Source organism: Arachis hypogaea, chromosome 15 (assembly GCF_003086295.3).
Source record: "Arachis hypogaea cultivar Tifrunner chromosome 15, arahy.Tifrunner.gnm2.J5K5, whole genome shotgun sequence".
Taxonomy (NCBI): domain Eukaryota; kingdom Viridiplantae; phylum Streptophyta; class Magnoliopsida; order Fabales; family Fabaceae; genus Arachis; species Arachis hypogaea.
The window spans coordinates 61,213,281-61,232,741 of NC_092050.1; the positions used below are offsets into that span (position 1 = coordinate 61,213,281).

General features: G+C 39.8%; 2 non-coding genes across 2 annotated transcripts; both read right to left on the bottom strand.

Annotated features, from left to right (window-relative positions):
• Positions 1–987: 987 nt before the first annotated feature.
• On the bottom strand, positions 988–1,095 carry LOC112753859 (small nucleolar RNA R71). The gene has a single exon (XR_003178222.1). It is a non-coding gene; the product is annotated as a small nucleolar RNA R71 (small nucleolar RNA).
• Positions 1,096–16,915: 15,820 nt separating this feature from the next.
• Positions 16,916–17,023, bottom strand: LOC112752255 (small nucleolar RNA R71). Its single transcript, XR_003176702.1, has one exon. It is a non-coding gene; the product is annotated as a small nucleolar RNA R71 (small nucleolar RNA).
• Between the last annotated feature and the right edge of the window lie 2,438 nt (positions 17,024–19,461).

Genomic DNA, 19,461 nt, shown 5'->3' on the forward strand with positions numbered 1-19,461 from the left:
TCTCAAAATAAGTTTCAATCACATCTTTTTCAAAATCTTTTCTAACTTCTTATCTTTTCAAAAATTAAGTTTCAAATCTTTTTCAATCAATCTTATCTTTTTGTTTGATTCTTATCTTTTTCAAAACTACCTAACTAACTCTCTCTTTCTAATTTTCGAAAATCCCTTCCTTCTTTTTCAAAATTCTTTTTTAATTAACTAATTGTTTTAAACTTTAATTTAATTTAATTTCATTTTTTTAATTTTCGAATTATAACTTTGATTTTAAATTAAAAACAAAAAATTATTTTATTTTAATTAATTTTCGAATTCTCTCATCTCTCATCTCCTTCTATTTAATTATTCATCTACTAACACTTTTCTTCCACCTAAAATTTGAACATCATCTTCCTCTCTGTGTTCGAGTTTTTCTCTTCCCCTTCTTTTATTCTTCTCTTCTACTCACATAAAGGAATCTCTATACTGTGACATAGAGGATTCCATATTTTCTGTTTTCTTCTTTTTCATATGAGCAGGAACAAGGATAAGAACATTCTTGTTGAAGCTGATCCTGAACCTGAATGGACTCTGAAGAGAAAGCTAAGGGAAGCTAAAGCACAACTCTCTGGAGAAAATCTGATAGAAATTTTCGAAAAAGAAGGAGACATGGACGAAAATAATAACAATGCAAGGAAGATGCTTGGTGACTTCACTGCACCAAATTCCAATTTACATGGAAGAAGCATCTCAATCCCCGCCATTGGAGCAAACAACTTTGAGCTGAAACCTCAATTAGTTTATCTGATGCAACAGAACTGCAAGTTTTATGGACTTCCATCAGAAGATCCTTTTCAGTTCTTAACTGAATTCTTGCAAATTTGTGATACTGTTAAGGCCAATGGGGTTGATCCCGAGGTCTACAGGCTCATGCCTAAGGATAGCCTGAACTCTTGGGATAAGCTGGTCACGGCTTTCTTAGCCAAGTTCTTTCCTCCTCAAAAGCTTAGCAAGCTTAGAGTGGATGTTCAAACCTTCAGACAGAAAGAAGGTGAATCCCTCTATGAAGCTTGGGAAAGATACAAGGAACTGACCAAAAAGTGTCCTTCTGACATGCTTTCAGAATGGACCATCCTGGATATATTCTATGATGGTCTGTCTAAATTATCTAAAATGTCATTGAACCATTCTGCAGGTGGATCCATTCACCTAAAGAAAACGCCTGCAGAAGCTCAAGAACTCATTGACATGGTTGCTAATAACCAGTTCATGTACACTTCTGAGAGGAATCTTGTAAGTAATGGGATGCCTCAAAGGAAGGGAGTTCTTGAAATTGATACTCTGAATGCCATATTGGCTCAGAACAAAATATTGACTCAACAAGTCAATATGATCTCTCAGAGTCTGAGTGGATTGAAGGAATCATCCAACAGTACTAAAGAGGCATCTTCTGAAGAAGAAGCTTATGATCCTGTGAACCCTGCAATAGCAGAGGTGAATTACATGGGTGAACCCTATGGAAACACCTATAATCCCTCATGGAGAAATCATCCAAATTTTTCATGGAAAGATCAACAAAAGCCTCAACAAGGCTTTAATAATGGTGGAAGAAACAGGTTTAGCAATAGCAAGCCTTTCCCATCATCCACTCAGTAACAGACAGAGAATTCTGAGCAGAATCCATCTAGCTTAGCAAATATAGTCTCTGATCTATCTAAGGCCACTGTAAGTTTCATGAATGAAACAAGGTCCTCCATTAGAAATTTGGAGGCACAAGTGGGCCGGCTGAGTAAAAGAGTCACTGAAACTCCTCCTAGTACTCTCCCAAGCAATACAGAAGAAAATCCAAAGAGAGAGTGCAAGGCCATTGATTTGACCATCATGGCCGAACCTAAAAGGGAGGAGGAGGACGTGAATCCTAGTGAGGAAGACCTCCTGGGATGTTCAGTGACCAATAAGGAGTATCCCTTTGAGGAACCAAAGGAATCTGAGGCTCATCTAGAGACCATAGAGATTCCATTGAACCTCTTTCTGCCCTTCGTGAGCTCTGATGAGTATTCTTCCTCTGAAGAAGATGAAGACATTACTGAAGAGCAAGTTGCTAAATACCTTGGTGCAATCATGAAGCTAAATGCCAAGCTATTTGGTAATGAGACTTGGGAAGATGAACCTCCCTTGCTCACCAATGAAATAAATGCATTGGATAGGCAAATATTGTCTCAAAAGAAACAAGATCCTGGCAAATTCTTAATACCCTGTACCATAGGCACCATGACCTTTGAGAAGGCTCTGTGTGACCTGGGGTCAGGAATAAACTTAATGCCACTCTCTGTAATGGAGAAACTTGGGATCTTTGAGGTGCAAGCTGCCAGAATCTCATTAGAGATGGCAGACAACTCAAGAAAATAGGCTTATGGACAAGTAGAGGACGTGTTAGTAAAGGTTGAAGGCCTTTACATCCTTGCTGATTTTATAATCCTAGACACTGGGAAGGATGAGGATGAATCCATCATCCTTGGAAGACCCTTCCTAGCCACAGCAAGAGCTGTGATTGATGTGGACAGAGGAGAGTTGGTCCTCCAACTGAATGAGGACAACCTTGTGTTTGAAACTCAAGGATCTCCTTCTGTAACCATGGAGAGGATGCATGAAAAGCTTCCCTCACTGCAGAGTCAACCAAAGTCCCCACAGTCAAACTCTAAATTTGGTGTTGGGAGGCCACAACCAAACTCTAAGTTTGGTGTTAAACCCCCACAGTCAAACTCTAAGTTTGGTGTTGGGAGGTCCCAACAATGCTCTGAACATCTGTGAGGCTCCATGAGAGCTCACTGTCAAGCTATTGACGTTAAAGAAGTGCTTATTGGGAGGCAATCTAATGTTATTTAATTATATCTATTTTATTTTCCTTTTGTTATTTCGTGTTTTAGTAGGTTGATGATCATGTGGAGTCACAAAAACTACTGAAAAATCAAAAATAGAATGAAAAATAGCATTGAAAATAGCACACCCTAGAGGAGAGCAGTCTGGCGTTTAAATGCCAAAAACAAGCATCTGTCTGGCGTTTAACGCCAGAAACAGGCACCAAGCTGGCATTTAACGCCAGAAACAAGCATCTGCCTGGCGTTAAACGCCAGAAATAGGCTACATTTGGGCATTTAACGCCAGAAACAAGCAGCAATCTGGCGTTAAACGCCAGGATTGCACAGCAAGGGCGTTTTACACGCCTAATTGGAGCAGGGATGTTAAGTCTTTGACTCCACTTGATCTGTGGATCCCATAGGATCCCCTCAGGATCTGTGGACCCCACAGGATTCCTACCTTTTCTTCTCTCCTCTTCACATCTTTTTATAACCCTCTTCCCAAAATACCCTTCACCAATCACCTCAATCACTCTTTCCCATCACCCCCTCGCCACTCACATCCATCTTCTCTTCCCCATAAACCCCACCCACCTCTAAAATTCAAATTCTTTTCCCTCCCAAACCCAAACCTAATGGCCGAACCCTAAACCTTCCCCCACTCCTATATAAACCCCTAATTCCTTTTTCATTTTCACACAACACAACCCTTTCTTCTTACCCTTGGCCGAATACACCCGTCTCTCCCTCTCCTCCATTTCTCTTCTTCTTCTCCGTCTTTCTTTCTTCTTTTGCTCGGGGACGAGCAAACATTTTAAGTTTGGTGTGGTAAAATCATAGCTTTTTATTTTTCCATAACCATTAATGGCACCTAAGGCTAGAGAAACCTCAAGAAAGAGGAAAGGGAAGGCAATTGCTTCCACCTCTGAGTCATGGGAGATGGAGAGATTCATCTCAAAGTTCCATCAAGACCACTTCTATGAAGTTGTGGCTAAGAAGAAAGTGATCCCTAAGGTTCCTTTCAAGCTCAAAAAGAATGAGTATCTAGAGATCCGACATGAGATCCAAAGAAGAGGTTGGGAAGTTCTCACCAACCCCATTCAACAAGTCGGGATCTTAATGGTCCAAGAGTTCTATGCAAACGCATGGATCACTAGGAACCATGATCAAAGTGTGAACCCGAATCCGAAGCATTGGCTCACCATGGTTCGGGGGAAATACTTAGATTTCAGTCCGGAAAATGTAAGGCTGGCGTTCAACTTGCCAATGATGGAAGAAAATGCACGCCCCTACACTAGAAGAGTCAACTTTGATCAAAGGTTGGACCAAGTCCTCATGGACATATGTGTAGAAGGAGCTCAATGGAAAATTGACTCAAGAGGCAAGCCGGTTCAATTGAGAAGACTGGACCTTAAGCCTGTAGCTAGAGGATGGTTAGAGTTTATTCAACGTTCAATCATTCCTACTAGCAACCGGTCTGAAGTTACTATAGACCGGGCCATCATGATCCACAATATCATGATTGGGGAGGAAGTGGAAGTTCATGAGATTATACCTCAAGAACTTTACAAGGTGGCTGACAAGTCCTCCACTTGGGCAAGGTTAGCCTTTCCTCACCTCATTTGCCACCTATGCAATTCGGCTGGGATTGACATAGAGGGAGACATCCTTATTGAAGAGGATAAGCCTATCACTAAGAAAAGGATGGAGCAAACAAGATATCATGGACCTCAACAGGAGCATGAGAAAATTCCTCACCATAAAATCCCTGAGATGCCTCAAGGGATGCATTTCCTTCCACAAAATTATTGGGAGCAAATCAACACTTCCCTAGGAGAATTAATTTCCAACATGGGACAACTAAGGGTGGAACACCAAGAGCACTCCATCATCCTCCATGAAATTAGAGAAGATCAAAGAGCTATGAGGGAGGAGCAACAAAGACAAGGAAGAGACATAGAGGAGCTCAAGCACTCCATAGGATCATCAAGAGGAAGACGCCACCCACACTAAGGTGGACTCATTCCTTAATCTCCTTGTCTATTTATTTTCTGTTTTTGGTTTCCATGCTTCATGTTTAATTATGTTTGTGTCTTTACTATATGATCATTAGTGTTTAAGTGTCTATGTCTTAAAGTTATGAATGTCCTATGAATCCATCACCTCTCTTAAATGAAAAAATGTTCTAAAAACAAAAGAACAAGAAGTACATGGTTTCGAATTCATCCTTGAAACTAGTTGAATTATTTTGATGTGGTAACAATACTTTTTGTTTTCTGAATGAATGCTTGAACAGTGCATATGTCTTTTGATATTGTGGTTTATGAATGTTAAATATGTTGGCTCTTGAAGAATAAGGAAAAAGGAGACATGTTATTTGATAATCTGAAAAATCATAAAAATGATTCTTGAAGCAAGAAAAAGCACTGAATACAAAAGCTTGCGAAAAAAAATAGCGAAAAAAAAAGAGAAAGAAAAAGAAAAAGCAAGCAGAAAAAGCCAATAGCCCTTAAAACCAAAAGGCAAGGGTAAATAAAAAGGATCCAAGGCTTTGAGTATCAGTGGATAGGAGGGCCTAAAAGAATAAAATCCTGGCCTAAGCGGCTAAACCAAGCTGTCCCTAACCATGTGCTTGTGGCGTGAAGGTGTCAAGTGAAAGCTTGAGACTGAGCGGTTAAAGTCAAGGTCCAAATCAAAAAAAAAGAGTGTGCTTAAGAACCCTGGACACCTCTAATTGGGGACTTTAGCAAAGCTGAGTCACAATCTGAAAAGGTTCACCCAGTTATGTGTCTGTGGCATTTATGTATCCGGTGGTAATACTGGAAAACAAAGTGCTTAGGGCCACGGCCAAGACTCATAAAGTAGCTGTGTTCAAGAATCAACATACTGAACTAGGAGAATCAATAACACTATCTGAACTCTGAGTTCCTATAGATGCCAATCATTCTGAACTTCAATGGATAAAGTGAGATGCCAAAACTATTCAAGAGGCAAAAAGCTACAAGTCCCGCTCATCTAATTGGAGCTAAGTTTCATTGATATTTTGGAATTTATAGTATATTCTCTTCTTTTTATCCTATTTGATTTTCAGTTGCTTGGGGACAAGCAATAATTTAAATTTGGTGTTGTGTTGAGCGGATAATTTATATGCTTTTTGGCATTGTTTTAAATAGTTTTTAGTATGATTTAGTTAGTTTTCAGTATATTCTTATTAGTTTTTAAATAAAAATCACATTTCTGGAATTTACTATGAGTTTGTGTGTTTTTCTATGATTTCAGGTAATTTCTGGCTGAAATTGAGGGACTTGAGCAAAAATCAGATTCAGAAGTTGAAGAAGGACTGCAGATGCTGTTGGATTCTGACCTCGCTGCACTCAAAGTGGATTTTCTGGAGCTACAGAACTCCAAATGGCACGCTCTCAATTGAGTTGGAAAGTAGACATCCAGGGCTTTTCAGAAATATATAATAGTTCATACTTTTCTCGAGTTTAGAGGACGCAAACTGGCGTTCAACACCAGTTCCATGTTGCATTCTAGAGTTAAACGCCAGAAACTGGTTGCAAAGTGGAGTTAAATGCCAGAAACAGGTTACAAACTGGCGTTTAACTCCAAGAGAAGCCTCTACACGTGTAAAGCTCAATGCTCAGCCCAAGCACACACCAAGTGGGCCCCAGAAGTGGATTTCTGCATCATTTACTCATTTCTGTAAACCCTAGTAACTAGTTTAGTATAAATAGGACTTTTTACTATTGTATTTATATCTTTGGATCATCTTTGATCAGTTTTATGCTATCTTAGACCTTTATGGGGGCTGGCCATTTGGCCATGCCTGGACCTTGTTCTTATGTATTTTCAATGGCAGAGTTTCTACATAACATAGATTAAGGTGTGGAGCTCTGCTGTTCCTCATGAATTAATACAAAGTACTATCATTTTTCTATTCAATTCAAGCTTATTCCGATTCTAAGATATTCATTCGCACTTTAATATGAATGTGATGATCGTGACAGTCATCATCATTCCCAACCTATGAACGCGTGCCTAACAACCACTTCAGTTATACCATAGATTGAATGAATATCTCTGGGATTTCTTAATCAGAGTCTTCGTGGTATAAGTTAGAATCTATGGACGGCCATTCTTGAGATCCAGAAAGTCTAAACCTTGTCTGTGGTATTCCGAGTAGGATCTGGGAAGGGATGGCTGCGACGAGCTTCAAACTCGCGAGTGCTGGGCGTAGTGACAGACGCAAAAGGATCAATGGATCCTATTCCAGTATGATCGAGAACCGACAGATGATTAGCCATGCAGTGACAGCGTATTGGACCATTTTCACTGAGAGGACATGATGTAGCCATTGACAACAGTGATGCCTAACATACAGCTTGCCATAGAAAGGAGTATGAATGATTGGATGAAGACAATAGGAAAGCAGAGGTTCAGGAGGAACAAGAATCTTCATACGCTTATCTGGAATTCTCACCAATGAATTACATAAGTATCTCTATCTTTAATTTATGTTTTATTTATCTTTTAATTATTAAATCTCCATAATCAATTGAATCCGCCTGACTGAGATTTACAAGGTGATCATAGCTTGCTTCAAGCCGACAATCTCCGTGGGATCGACCCTTACTCACGTAAGGTTTATTACTTGGATGACCCAGTGCACTTGCTGGTTAGTTGTGCGAAGTTGTGACAAAGAACTAAGATTATGAACGTGCGTATTAAGTTTTTAGCGCCGTTACCAAGGAATAAACCGTCACGATTTCTGCGCACCAAGGACACAAAAGGGGCGTGGCACGCCAGGTTGGGCATGGCATGCCTAACCCATCAGCTACTATGGGCGTGCCACTTAAGCCAAGGGGCGTGGCACGCCAACTCATCAACCTAGGAGGAACCTTCACTATGGCGTGCCACTTGATATCGAAGGCGTGGCACGCCAGCTCCAAAAATTCACTTGGGCGTGCCACTTGAGGATCCAGGCGTGGCACGCCAAGCTTGAAGAGTCCACAAATGTATGGGCGTGCCACTTGAGCAGCATGGTGTGGCACGTGGGTACAAAAATCCAGAGAAAGTGCTGAACGCAATTGAAGACTGGGCGTGCCACTTAAGGTCGAAGGCATAGCACGCCAGGCTCTCAATCTCACTTAGGCGTGCCACTTGAGCGACTAGGCGTGGCACGCCAATGCACAAAGAGGCCAAAGCAAGGGCTGGGCGTGCCACTTGATGTCGAAAGCGTGGCACACCAACCCAAGAATCTCACTATGGCGTGCCACTTGAAGGCTAAGGCGTGGCACGCCAACTACTGGAACCAAGGCAAGATCATGGGCGTGGCACGCCAGCCTCTAGGCGTGGCACGCTGGTATAAGTTTCCAGTGAGGATGAAGGAGGCCAAATACATGGGGCGTGCCACTTGGTGTCGAAGGCGTGGCACGCCATCCACTATTCTTCACTTGGGCGTGCCACTTGAACCCCAGGCGTGGCACGCCAGTGTCATTCAGAGAGCAAAAACCAGTGGGGCGTGCCACTTGAGTTCGTGGCGTGGCACGCCAAACAGAAGAGTCTCTTGTTCACAAAGGGGCGTGGCACACCAGACCCTGGGCGTGCCACGCTAGTTCAACTTTCCAGAGAAGCTTGGTCAAGCATGCAGCAAGGGCGTGGCACGCCATACCCTTGGCGTACCACGCTAGTTCAAGTTTCCAGAGGCAAAGAGAAACGGAGAGAGGCTAGGGCGTGCCACTTGAGCTCGAAGGCGTGGCACACCAAGGTTGTTATAAAGATGAGCATGCCACTTGAGGGACTAGGCGTGGCACGCCAAGCCAGAATTGAGGGAGCACGTGACACGCCAATGGAGTGCCAACCACACGCTAGCTGGGAAGTCACACTTATTGAGTTTCTTTTCCCTCCAAAATGTTATTTTCCTTTTTTACTTTTGTAATTCTTTTATTTTTTCTAGGAGTAGTATAAATACCCCCAAGGAGTACTGAAGAAAGGGTTAAGCAGTTAGAGATATTTGTTTTAGATTCACTTTTACACTTCATCATCTTCTTTACTTTTGAGTACTTTCCTTGAGCTATGAGTAGCTAAATTCCCTCTCATTGAGAGAGGGAGCTCTGTTGTACTTGATGGATTGATGATATTGAAATTCTTCTTCTCTTCATCTTCTCTTTGATTTGCTAGAAGGAATTTCGTTCTTAATGCTTAGTGTTCAACTATCTTAGGAAAGAGATTGAATGCAAAATGGGTTTCATGGGAACCTTGGGAAAGAAAACATGAAACCATGCTTGAAATCCCTTCCCACATTTGAGTAGGATATGGGTTTTGGTGTTTGGATATGTGACATATAATCCTCCCTCTACTTGGACCTATGATGGTGTGTGGTATAATCAGGGACCAAGCATATCTCTCTTCATGAGCAATTAGACCAAGGAATTGGCTATTGATCAAGATCTGAGAGATTGAGTCACCAAGGGATTGGGGCTCAATCAATCATGATTGCCAAAAGGTCAATGAGTTGCATGATTGAAGAAGATATAAGCTGAAATTGATCCAAAGAGACAACATCTCCTGATCTTAATGAATTTCCCCATTCTTATCTATCCCTTTCTTTATAGCTTAATTTTACATTCAGCAATTCCCCACTCCCATTTACATTCAAGTCATTTATGATTCTGCACTTTACATTCTGCTGTTTCCATTTCTGCACTTTATTGCTTTCCTTTATATTCTAGCCATTTACATTTCTGCCATTTATAATTCTGCAATCACAATCTACTTGTTCCGCTTGACTAATTTATTAATCGATTAAAACTGCTTGAATTTGCCAATCTTTGTGGATACGATCCCACTCCACTGTGGGTTATTACTTGACGATAATTTTGGTGCGCTTGCCAAAAGAAATGATTCACCATTTTTGAATGGGGTGTGAATTGGATTCATCAGTGGGGATCCTGTAGGGTCCACAGATTCTGAAGTGTCAAGGAATTCTGCTCCCTGCACCATTCTGGCATTTAAACGCCCATTATGTGCCAATTCTGGCATTTAACGCCAGCTCTGCTACCTTTTCTGGCATTAAATGCCAGTTTGCTGCCCCTTTCTGGCGTTTAATGCCAGCCAGGCACCCTTTTATGGCGTTAAATGCCAGTCTGCCTGCCTATTCTGGCGTTTAACGCCAGCCTTTAGCCAGACACCCTTTTCTGGTGTTAAACGCTAGTCTGCCTGCTTTTTCTGGCGTTTAACGCCCAGAATGCTGCCAGATTGGGCTTTAAATGCCCATTCTGCTATCCTTACTGGGGTTTAAACACCAGTAAGCCTGTCTTCCAGGGTGTGCTATTTGCTGTTTTTGATTCCGCTTTAATTCTGAAGTTGTTTTTGTGACTTCACATGATCATCTACCTAAAGAAAATATAAAATAACAATGGAAAACAAATAAATATTATTAAATAAAATTGGGTTGCCTCCCAATAAGTGCTTCTTTAATGTCAATAGCTTGATATTGAGCTCTTAGAGAGCTTCACAGAGATTTAGAGCTTAATGGTGGCCTCCCAACACCAAACTTAGAAGTTGAGTGTGGGGGCTCTATTTGACTCTGTATTGAGAGAAGCTTTTCATGCTTCCTCTCCATGGTTATAGAAGAAGATCCTTGAGCCTTAAACATAAGGTAGTCCTCATTCAATTGAAGGACTAACTCTCATCTGTCCACATCAATGACAGCTTTTACTGTGGCTAGGAAGGGTCTTCCAAGGATAATGGATTCATCCGCATCCTTCCCAGTGTCTAGAATTATGAAATCAGCAGGGATGTAAAAGCCTTCAACCTTCACTAAGACATCATCTACAAGTCCATAAGCCTGTTTTCTTGATTTGTCTGCCAATTCTAGTGAGAATCTTTCAGCTTGTACCTCAAAGATCCCTAGTTTCTCCATTATAGAGAGTGGCATGAGGTTTATTCCTAACCCCAGGTCACACAGAGCCTTCTCAAAGGTCATGGTGCCTATGGTACAAGGTATTAAGAACTTTCTGGGATCCGGTTTCTTCTGAGGTAACTTCAGTTGAGCCCAAGCATTCAGTTCATTGGTGAGCAATGGAGGTTCATCCTCCCAAGTCTCATTACCAAATAGCTTGGTATTTAGCTTCATGATTGCTCCTAGATACAGAGCAACTTGCTCTTCAATAATATCTTCATCCTCTTCAGAGGAAGAATACTCATCAGAGCTCATGAATGGCAACAGTAAGTTTAGTGGAATCTCTATGGTCTCTGTATGAGCCTCAGATTCCTTTGGTTCCTCATTAGGGAACTCCTTAGTGGCCAGTGGACATCCATTGAGGTCTTCCTCACTGGAAATCACTGCCTTTCCCTGCTCTACAGGTTCGGCCATGTTGGACGTGTTGATGGCCTTGCACTCTCTTTTTGGATTATCTTCTGTATTGTTTGAGAGAGTACCTGGAGGGAGTTCAGTAACTCTTTTACTCAGCTGACCCACTTGTGCCTTCAAATTTCTAATGGAGGACCTTGTTTTAGTCATGAAACTGTGAGTAGTTCTACTTAGATCAAAGATTATAGTTGCTAAGTCAGAGAGGCTCTGCTTAGAATTCTCTGTCAGTTGCTGAGAAGATGATGGAAAAGGTTTGCTATTGCCAAACCTATTTCTCCCACCATTATTATTATTGAAGCCTTGATTAGGCTTCTGCTGATCTTTCCATGAGATATTAGGATGATTCCTCCATGAAGGATTGTAAGTGTTTCCATAGGATTTTCCCATGTAGTTCACTTCTTCCATTCCAGGATTTTCAGGGTCATAAGCTTCTCCTTCAGTGGAGGCTTCTTTAGTACTGCCGGATGCAGCTTGCATTCCAGTCAGACTCTGAGAAATCATATTGACTTACTGAGTCAATATTTTGTTCGGAGCCAATATGGCATTCAGAGTATCAATCTCAAGATTTCTTTCAAAAGTGTACATGAACTGGTTATTTGCAACCATTTCAATGAGTTCCTAGGCTTCTTCAGGCGTCTTCTTCAGATGAAGAGATCCACCAGCAGAGTGGTCCAATGACATCTTGGACAATTCAGATAGACCATTATAGAATATACATAAGATGCTCCATTCTAAAAGCATGTCAGAAGGACACCTTTCTTCTGTCTGAAGGTTTGGACTTCCACTCTAAGCTTACTCAACTTTTGAGGTGGAAAGAATTTGGCCAAGAAAGCATTGACCAACTTTTCCCAAGAGTTCAGGCTTTCTTTAGGTTGTGAGTACAACCATGTCCTAGCTCTGTCTCTTACAGCAAAGGGGAAAAGCATAAGTCTGTAGACCTCGAAATTAACCCCATTGGTCTTAACAGTGTCACAGATTTGCAAGAACTCAGCTAAGAACTGATGAGGATCTTCCAATGAAAGTCCATAAAACTTGCAATTCTTCTGCATTAGAGAAACTAATTGAGGCTTATGCTCAAAGTTGTTTGCTCCAATTGCAGGAATTGAGATGCTTCTTCCATAGAAGTCAGAAGATGGTGTAGTAAAGTCACCAAGCATCTTCCTTGCATCTCCACCATTGTTGTTGTTTTCGACTGCCATGTCTTCTTCTATTTCGAAAATTTCTGTAAGGTCTTCTCCAGAGAGTTGTGCTTTAGCTTCTCTTAGCTTCCTCTTCAGAGTCCTTTCAGGTTAAGGATCAGTTTCAACAAGAATGTTCTTATCCTTGTTCCTTCTCATATGAAAAAGAAGAGAACAGAAAAGAAGAGGAATCCTCTATGTCACAATATAGAGATTCCTTTTATGTGAGTAGAAGAATAGAAAAATGAGGTAGAGTGAGAATAAGAAAAATTCGAACACAGAGAGAGGGAGAGGGTTTAAATTTATGAGTAGAAGAGAAGTGTTAGTAAATAAATAAATAAATAAAATAAATAGAAAGAGAAGTGATGAGCGGATAATTTATACGCTTTTTGGCACTGTTTTTACATAGTTTTTAGTATGATTTCGTTAGTTTTTAGTATATAATTATTAGTTTTTAAATAAATATCACATTTCTGGACTTTACTATGAGTTTGTGTATTTTTCTGTGATTTCAGGTATTTTCTGGCTGAAATTGAGGAACCTGAGCAAAAATCTGATTCAGAGACTGAAAAAGGACTGCAGATGCTATTGGATTCTGACCCTACTGCACTAGAAATAGATTTTCTCGAGCTACAGAAACCCAATTGGCGTGCTCTCAATTGCGTTGAAAAGTAGACATCTTGGGCTTTCCAGCAATATATAATAGTCCATACTTTGTCTGAGTTTTGATAGCGCAAACTGGCGTCTAAATGCCAATTTTCTACCCTATTCTAGCATTAAACGCCAGAATTGGCATAAAAGCTGGAGTTAAACACCCAAACTGGCACCAAAGCTGGCGTTTAACTCCAAGAAGAGTCTCTACACATGAAAGCTTCAATGCTCAGCCCAAGCACACACCAAGTGGGCCCCGGAAGTGGATTTCTGCACTACCTGCACTTAGTTACTTATTTTCTATAACCCTAGCTACTAGTTTAGTATAAAAATGACTTTTAGTGATTTATTTTATATCCTTGATCAGTTTTATGCTATCATAGATCATATTGTACATGTTTGGAGGCTGGCCTTACGGCCATGCCTGGACCTTCATCACTTATGTATTTTCAACGGTGGAGTTTCTACACCTCATAGATTAAGGTGTGGAGCTCTGCTGTTCCTCATGAATTAATGCAAAGTACTATTATTTTTCTATTCAATTCAAGCTTATTCTTTTTCTAAGATATTCATTCGCACCCAAGAACATGATGAATATGATGATCAAGTGACACTCATCACCATTCTCACTTATGAACGCGTGCCTGACAAACACTTCCGTTCTACATGAAAACAAGCTTGAATGCATATCTCTTGGCCTCCTGGTTCACGATGCATGGTTGCCCTCCTGACAACAGAGCCCTCCATTCCGTGAGATCAGAGTCTTCGTGGTATAAGCTAGAATCAATTGGCAGCATTCTTGAGATCCGGAAAGTCTAAACCTTGTCTGTGGTATTCCGAGTAGGATCTGGGATGGGATGACTGTGACGAGCTTCAAACTCACGAGTGTTGGGCGTAGTAACAGACGCAAAAGGATCAATGGATCCTATTCCAACATGAGTGAGAACCGACAGATGATTAGCCGTGCGGTGACAGCGCATTTGGACCATTTTCACTGAGAGGACGGACGGTAGCCATTGACAACGGTAATCCCCCAACATACAGCTTGCCATAGAAAGGAGTATAAATGATTGAATGAAGGCAGTAGGAAAGCAGAGATTCAGAAGGAGCAAAGCATCTCCATACGCTTATCTGAAATTCCCACCAATGAATTACATAAGTATCTCTATCTTATTTTATGTTTTAATTACATTTTAATTATCAAAACCTCATAGCCATTTGAATCCGCCTGACTGAGATTTACAAGGATGACCATAGCTTGCTTCAAGCCGACAATATCCGTGGGATCGACCCTTACTCACGTAAGGTTTATTACTTGGACGACCCAATGCACTTGCTGGTTAGTTGTGCGGAGTTGTGAAAAAGAGTCGAGATTACAATCGTGCGTACCAAGTTTTTGGCACCGTTGAGATCACAATTTCGTGCAGTAAGTTTTTGGCGCCGTTGTCGGGGATTGTTCGAGTTTGGACAACTGACGGTTCATCTTGTTGCTCAGATTAGGTAATTTTATTTTATTTTTAAGCTTTTTATTTTCAAAAAATTTTCAAAAAAAATATAAAATAAATAAATTATTCCATGTCTTCAGAATTCTTAAGAATGAATTCTAGAGTTTCATGATGATTTGTTAAAGTTTGGCTGGCTGTGAAGCCATGTCTAATCTTTTGGACCGAGGTTTCAACTTATCATCACAAGAGCTTGTTAATTTCTATCAATCTTGGTGTTGAATGTAATGATCTGCTAAAGCTTGGCTGGCCATTGGCCATGTCTAGTGTTTTGGACCGAAGTTTTCATTGAAAGCTTGGCTGGCTAGTAAACCATGTCTAATTCCTAGACCGGAGCTTTAGACTAACATTGCATGATTCCTGGAATTCTTATTAAAAATTTTGAAATCTTTATTTTCTTTTCCAAAATAATTTTCAAAAAATAAAAAAAAATTAATAAAATCATAAAACCAAAAGAATTTTGTGTTTCTTGTTTGAGTCTTGTGTCAATTTTTAAGTTTGGTGTCAATTGCATCTTTTTAATTTCCTAAAAATTTTTGAAAATTCATGCATGTGTCCTTCATAATCTTCAAGTTGTTCTTGATGATTTTCTTTGTTTGATCTTTGCATTTTCATGTTTTGTGTCTTCTCTTGTTTTTCATATGCATTTTCAATTTGTTAGTGTCTAAACATTGAAAATTTCTAAGTTTGGTGTCTTGCATGTGTGTCTTTTCTTAAAAATTTTCAAAAATAAGTTCTTGGTGTTCATCTTAACATTCAAAGTATTCTTGGTGTTCATCTTGACATTCAAAGTATTCTTACATGCATCATGTGTTTTGATCTTGAATTTTCATGTTTTAAGTCATTTTGATGTTTTTCTCACTCCTCATTAAAAATTCAAAAAAATAAAAAAAAATATCTTTCCCTTATTCTTCTCATAAATTTCGAAAATTTGGATTGACTTAGTCAAAATTTTTAAAACTTAATTGTTTCTTATGAGTCAAGTCAAATTTTCAATTTAAAAATCCTATCTTTTCAAAACCTTTACAAAAATCAAATCTTTTTCATTTTTCTTTCATTTTTTTTGAAAATTTTAAAAATTGATTTTCAAAATCTTTTTCTTATTTTTATTTCATATTTTCCAAAATCTTTACTAACAATTAATGTGATTGATTCAAAATTTTAAGTTATTACTTGCCAAGTAAGAAAGGTTCAATCTTTAAATTTTAGAATCATATCTTTTTGTTTCTTGTTAGTCAAGTAATTAACTTTAATCTCAAAAAATCAAATTTTTTTTTAATTTATTTTTTCAAATCTTTTTCAAAATAAATTTCAATCATATCTTTTTCAAAACTTAAATTCAAAATCTTTTCTAATTTCTTATCTTTTTAAAATTGATTTTCAAAATCCTTTTCAATTAACCACCTAACTTTTTGTTTGATTTTAAAAATTCTTATCTTTTTTTAAACTATCTAACTACTTTCCTCTCTCTGATTTTCGAAAATCACTAACCACTTTCTCAAAAATCTTTTTAATTAAGTAATTTATTTAGTTTTCAAATTTTATTTTGTTTCTCTTTTTAATTTTTGAATTATAATTGATTTTTAAATAAAAACAAAAATATTTTCCTTTTCTTTTTAATTATTTTCGAAAACTCTCCCTCTCATCTCTCTCTATTTATTTATTTATCTACTAACACTCCTCTTCTACTCATAATTTGAACCTCCTCTTTTCCTCTGTGTTCGAATTTTTCTCTTCTCCTTCTTCTATTCTTCTCTTCTTCTACTCACATAAAGGAATCTCTATACTGTGACATAGAGGATTCCTCTTTTTTTCTGTTCTCTTATTTTTGATATGAGCAGGAACAGGGATAAAGACATTCTTTTTGAAGCTGATCCTGAACCTAAAAGGACTCTTAAGAGGAAACTAAGAGAAGCTAAAGCACAACCCTCTGGAGAGGACCTGACAAAAACTTTCGAAAAAGAAGGAGACATGGCCGAACCAAGTAACAATGGTGGAGATGCAAGGAAGATGCTTGGTGACTTTATTGCACCCTCTTCTAACTTCTACGGAAGAAGCATCTCAATTCCTGCCATTGGAGCAAACAACTTTGAGCTTAAGCCTCAATTAGTTTCTCTAATGCAACAGAATTGCAAGTTTTATGGACTTCCATTGGAAGATCCCCATCAGTTCTTAGCTGAATTCTTGCAAATCTGTGACACTTTCAAGACCAATGGAGTTGATCCCGAGGTCTACAGGCTTATGCTTTTCCCTTTTGCTATAAGAGACAGAGCTAGAACATGGTTGGATTCACAACCTAAGGAAAGCCTGAACTCTTGGAAAAAGCTAGTCAGTGCTTTCCTAGCCAAGTTCTTTCCACCTCAAAAGATGAGCAAGCTTAGAGTGGAAATCTAAACCTTCAGACAGAAGGAAGGTGAGTCCCTCTATGAAGCTTGGAAAAGATATAAGCAATTGATCAAAATGTGTCCTTCTGACATGCTTCCAGAATGGAGCATCATATGTATATTCTATGATGGTCTGTCTGAGTTGTCAAATATGTCATTGGACCATTCTGCAGGAGGATCTCTTCATATGAAAACCCCTGCAGAAGCTCAGGAACTCATTGAAATGGTTGTAAATAACCAGTTCATGTACACCTCTGAGAGGAGTGCTGTGAACAATGGGACGCCTCAGAAGAAGGGAGTTCTTGAAATTGATACTCTAAATGCCATATTGACTCAGAACAAAATATTGACTCAGCAAGTCAATATGATTTCTCAGAGTCTGAATGGATTGCAAGCTGCATCCAACAGTACTAAAGAAGCATCTTATGAAGAAGAAGCTTATGATCCTGAGAACCCTGCAATGGCAGAGCTGAATTACATGGGAGAACCCTATGGAAACTCCTATAATCCTTCATGGAGAAATCATCCAAATTTCTCATGGAAGGACCAACAGAAGCCTCAACAAGGCTTCAACAATAATGGTGGAAGAAATAGGTTTAGCAATAGCAAGCCTTTTCCATCATCTTCTCAGCAACAGATAGAGAATTCTGAATAGAGCCATTCTGGCCTGGCAACCATAGTCTCTGATCTATCCAAAACCACACTAAGTTTCATGAATGAAACAAGGTCCTCCATTAGAAATTTGGAGGCACAGGTGTGTCAGCTGAGTAAGAAGATTACTGAAACTCCTCCCAGTACTCTCCCAAGCAATATAGAAAAAAATCCCAAGAGAGAGTGCAAGGCCATAACTATGACCAACATGGCCGAACCTGGAGAGAGTGAGGAGGACGTGAGTCCCAGTGAGAAAAGCCTCATGGGACGTCCTCTGGATAGAAAGGTGTTTCCCTTTGAGGAACCAAAGGAATCTGAGGCTCATACAGAGACCATAGAGATTCCATTGAACTTTCTTCTGCCATTCATGAGCTCTAATGAATATTCTTCCTCTGAAGAGGATGAAGACATCACTGAAGAGCAAGTTGCTAAGTATCTAGGAGCAATCATGAAGTTGAATGCCAAGTTATTTGGTAATGAGACTTGGGAGAATGAACCCCCTTGTTCACCAATGAACTGAATGCATTAATGAGGCAGACATTACCTTAGAAGAAACCGGATCCTGAAAAATTCTTCATACCTTGTACCATAGGCACCATGACCTTTGAGAAGGCTCTGTGTGACCTGGGGTCCGGGATAAACCTTATGCCACTCTCTGTAATGGAGAAACTGGGAATCTTTGAGGTACAAGCTACAAGAATCTCACTAGAGATGGCAGATAAATCAATGAAACAGGCTTATGGACTAGTAGAGGACGTGCTAGTGAAGGTTGAAGGCCTTTACAACCCTGCTAATTTCATAATCCTAGACACTGTGAAGGATGAGGATGAATTCATCATCCTTGGCAGCCCCTTCCTAGCCACAGCAAAAGCTGTGATTGATGTTGACAGAGGAGAGTTGGTCCTTCAGTTGAATGAGGACTACCTTGTATTCAAGACTCAAGGTTCTCCTTCTGTAACCATGGAGAGGAAGCATGAAAATCTTCTCTCAATACAGAGTCAAACAAAACCCCCACATTCAAAGTCTAAGTTTGGTGTTGGGAGGCCACAACCAAACTCTAAGTTTGGTGTTGAGAGGCCCCAACCCTGCTCTGATTATCTGTGAGGCTCTATGAAAGCTCCATGTCAAGCTATTGATATTAAAAAAGTGCTTATTGGGAGGCAACCCAATGTTATTTAATTATATCTATTTATTTTCCATTGTCATTTGATGATTTCTTTAGGTTGATGATCATGTGAAGTCACAAAAACAACTGAAAAATCAAAAAAAGAATGAAAAACAACATTAAAAACAGCTCACCCTGGACGAAGAGCTTACTGGCGTTTAAACACCAGTAAGAGTAGCAGATTGGGCATTAAACGCCCAGTCTGGCACCATTCTGGGCGTTTAACGCCAGAAATAGGCACCAGACTGGCGTTTAACGCCAGAACAGGGCACCAAGTTGGCGTTAAACGCCAAGAAGGGGAGAAAAGCTGGCGTTAAACGCCAGAAACAAGCAGCAATCTGGCGTTTAACGCCAGAATTGCACTCTAAGGGCATTTTGCACGCCTAAATGGAGCAGAGATGCTAAGTCCTTGACCCTTCAGGATCTGTGGACCCCACAGGATCCCCACCAACCTCAACTCACTCTCTCTTCTTCACACCTTTTCATAACACTCTTCCCCAAATACCCTTCACCAATCACCTCCATATCTCTTCCGAAATATCCTTCACCAATCACCTCCATATCTCTTCCCAAATACCCTTCACCAATCACCTCATTCACTTTTCCCCAAAACACCACCTACTTTCAAATTCAAAACTCTTTTTCCCTCCTAAACCTAACCCCAAATACACGAACCTAACCCTCCCTCCACTTCTATATATACCCCTCATCACTCCTTC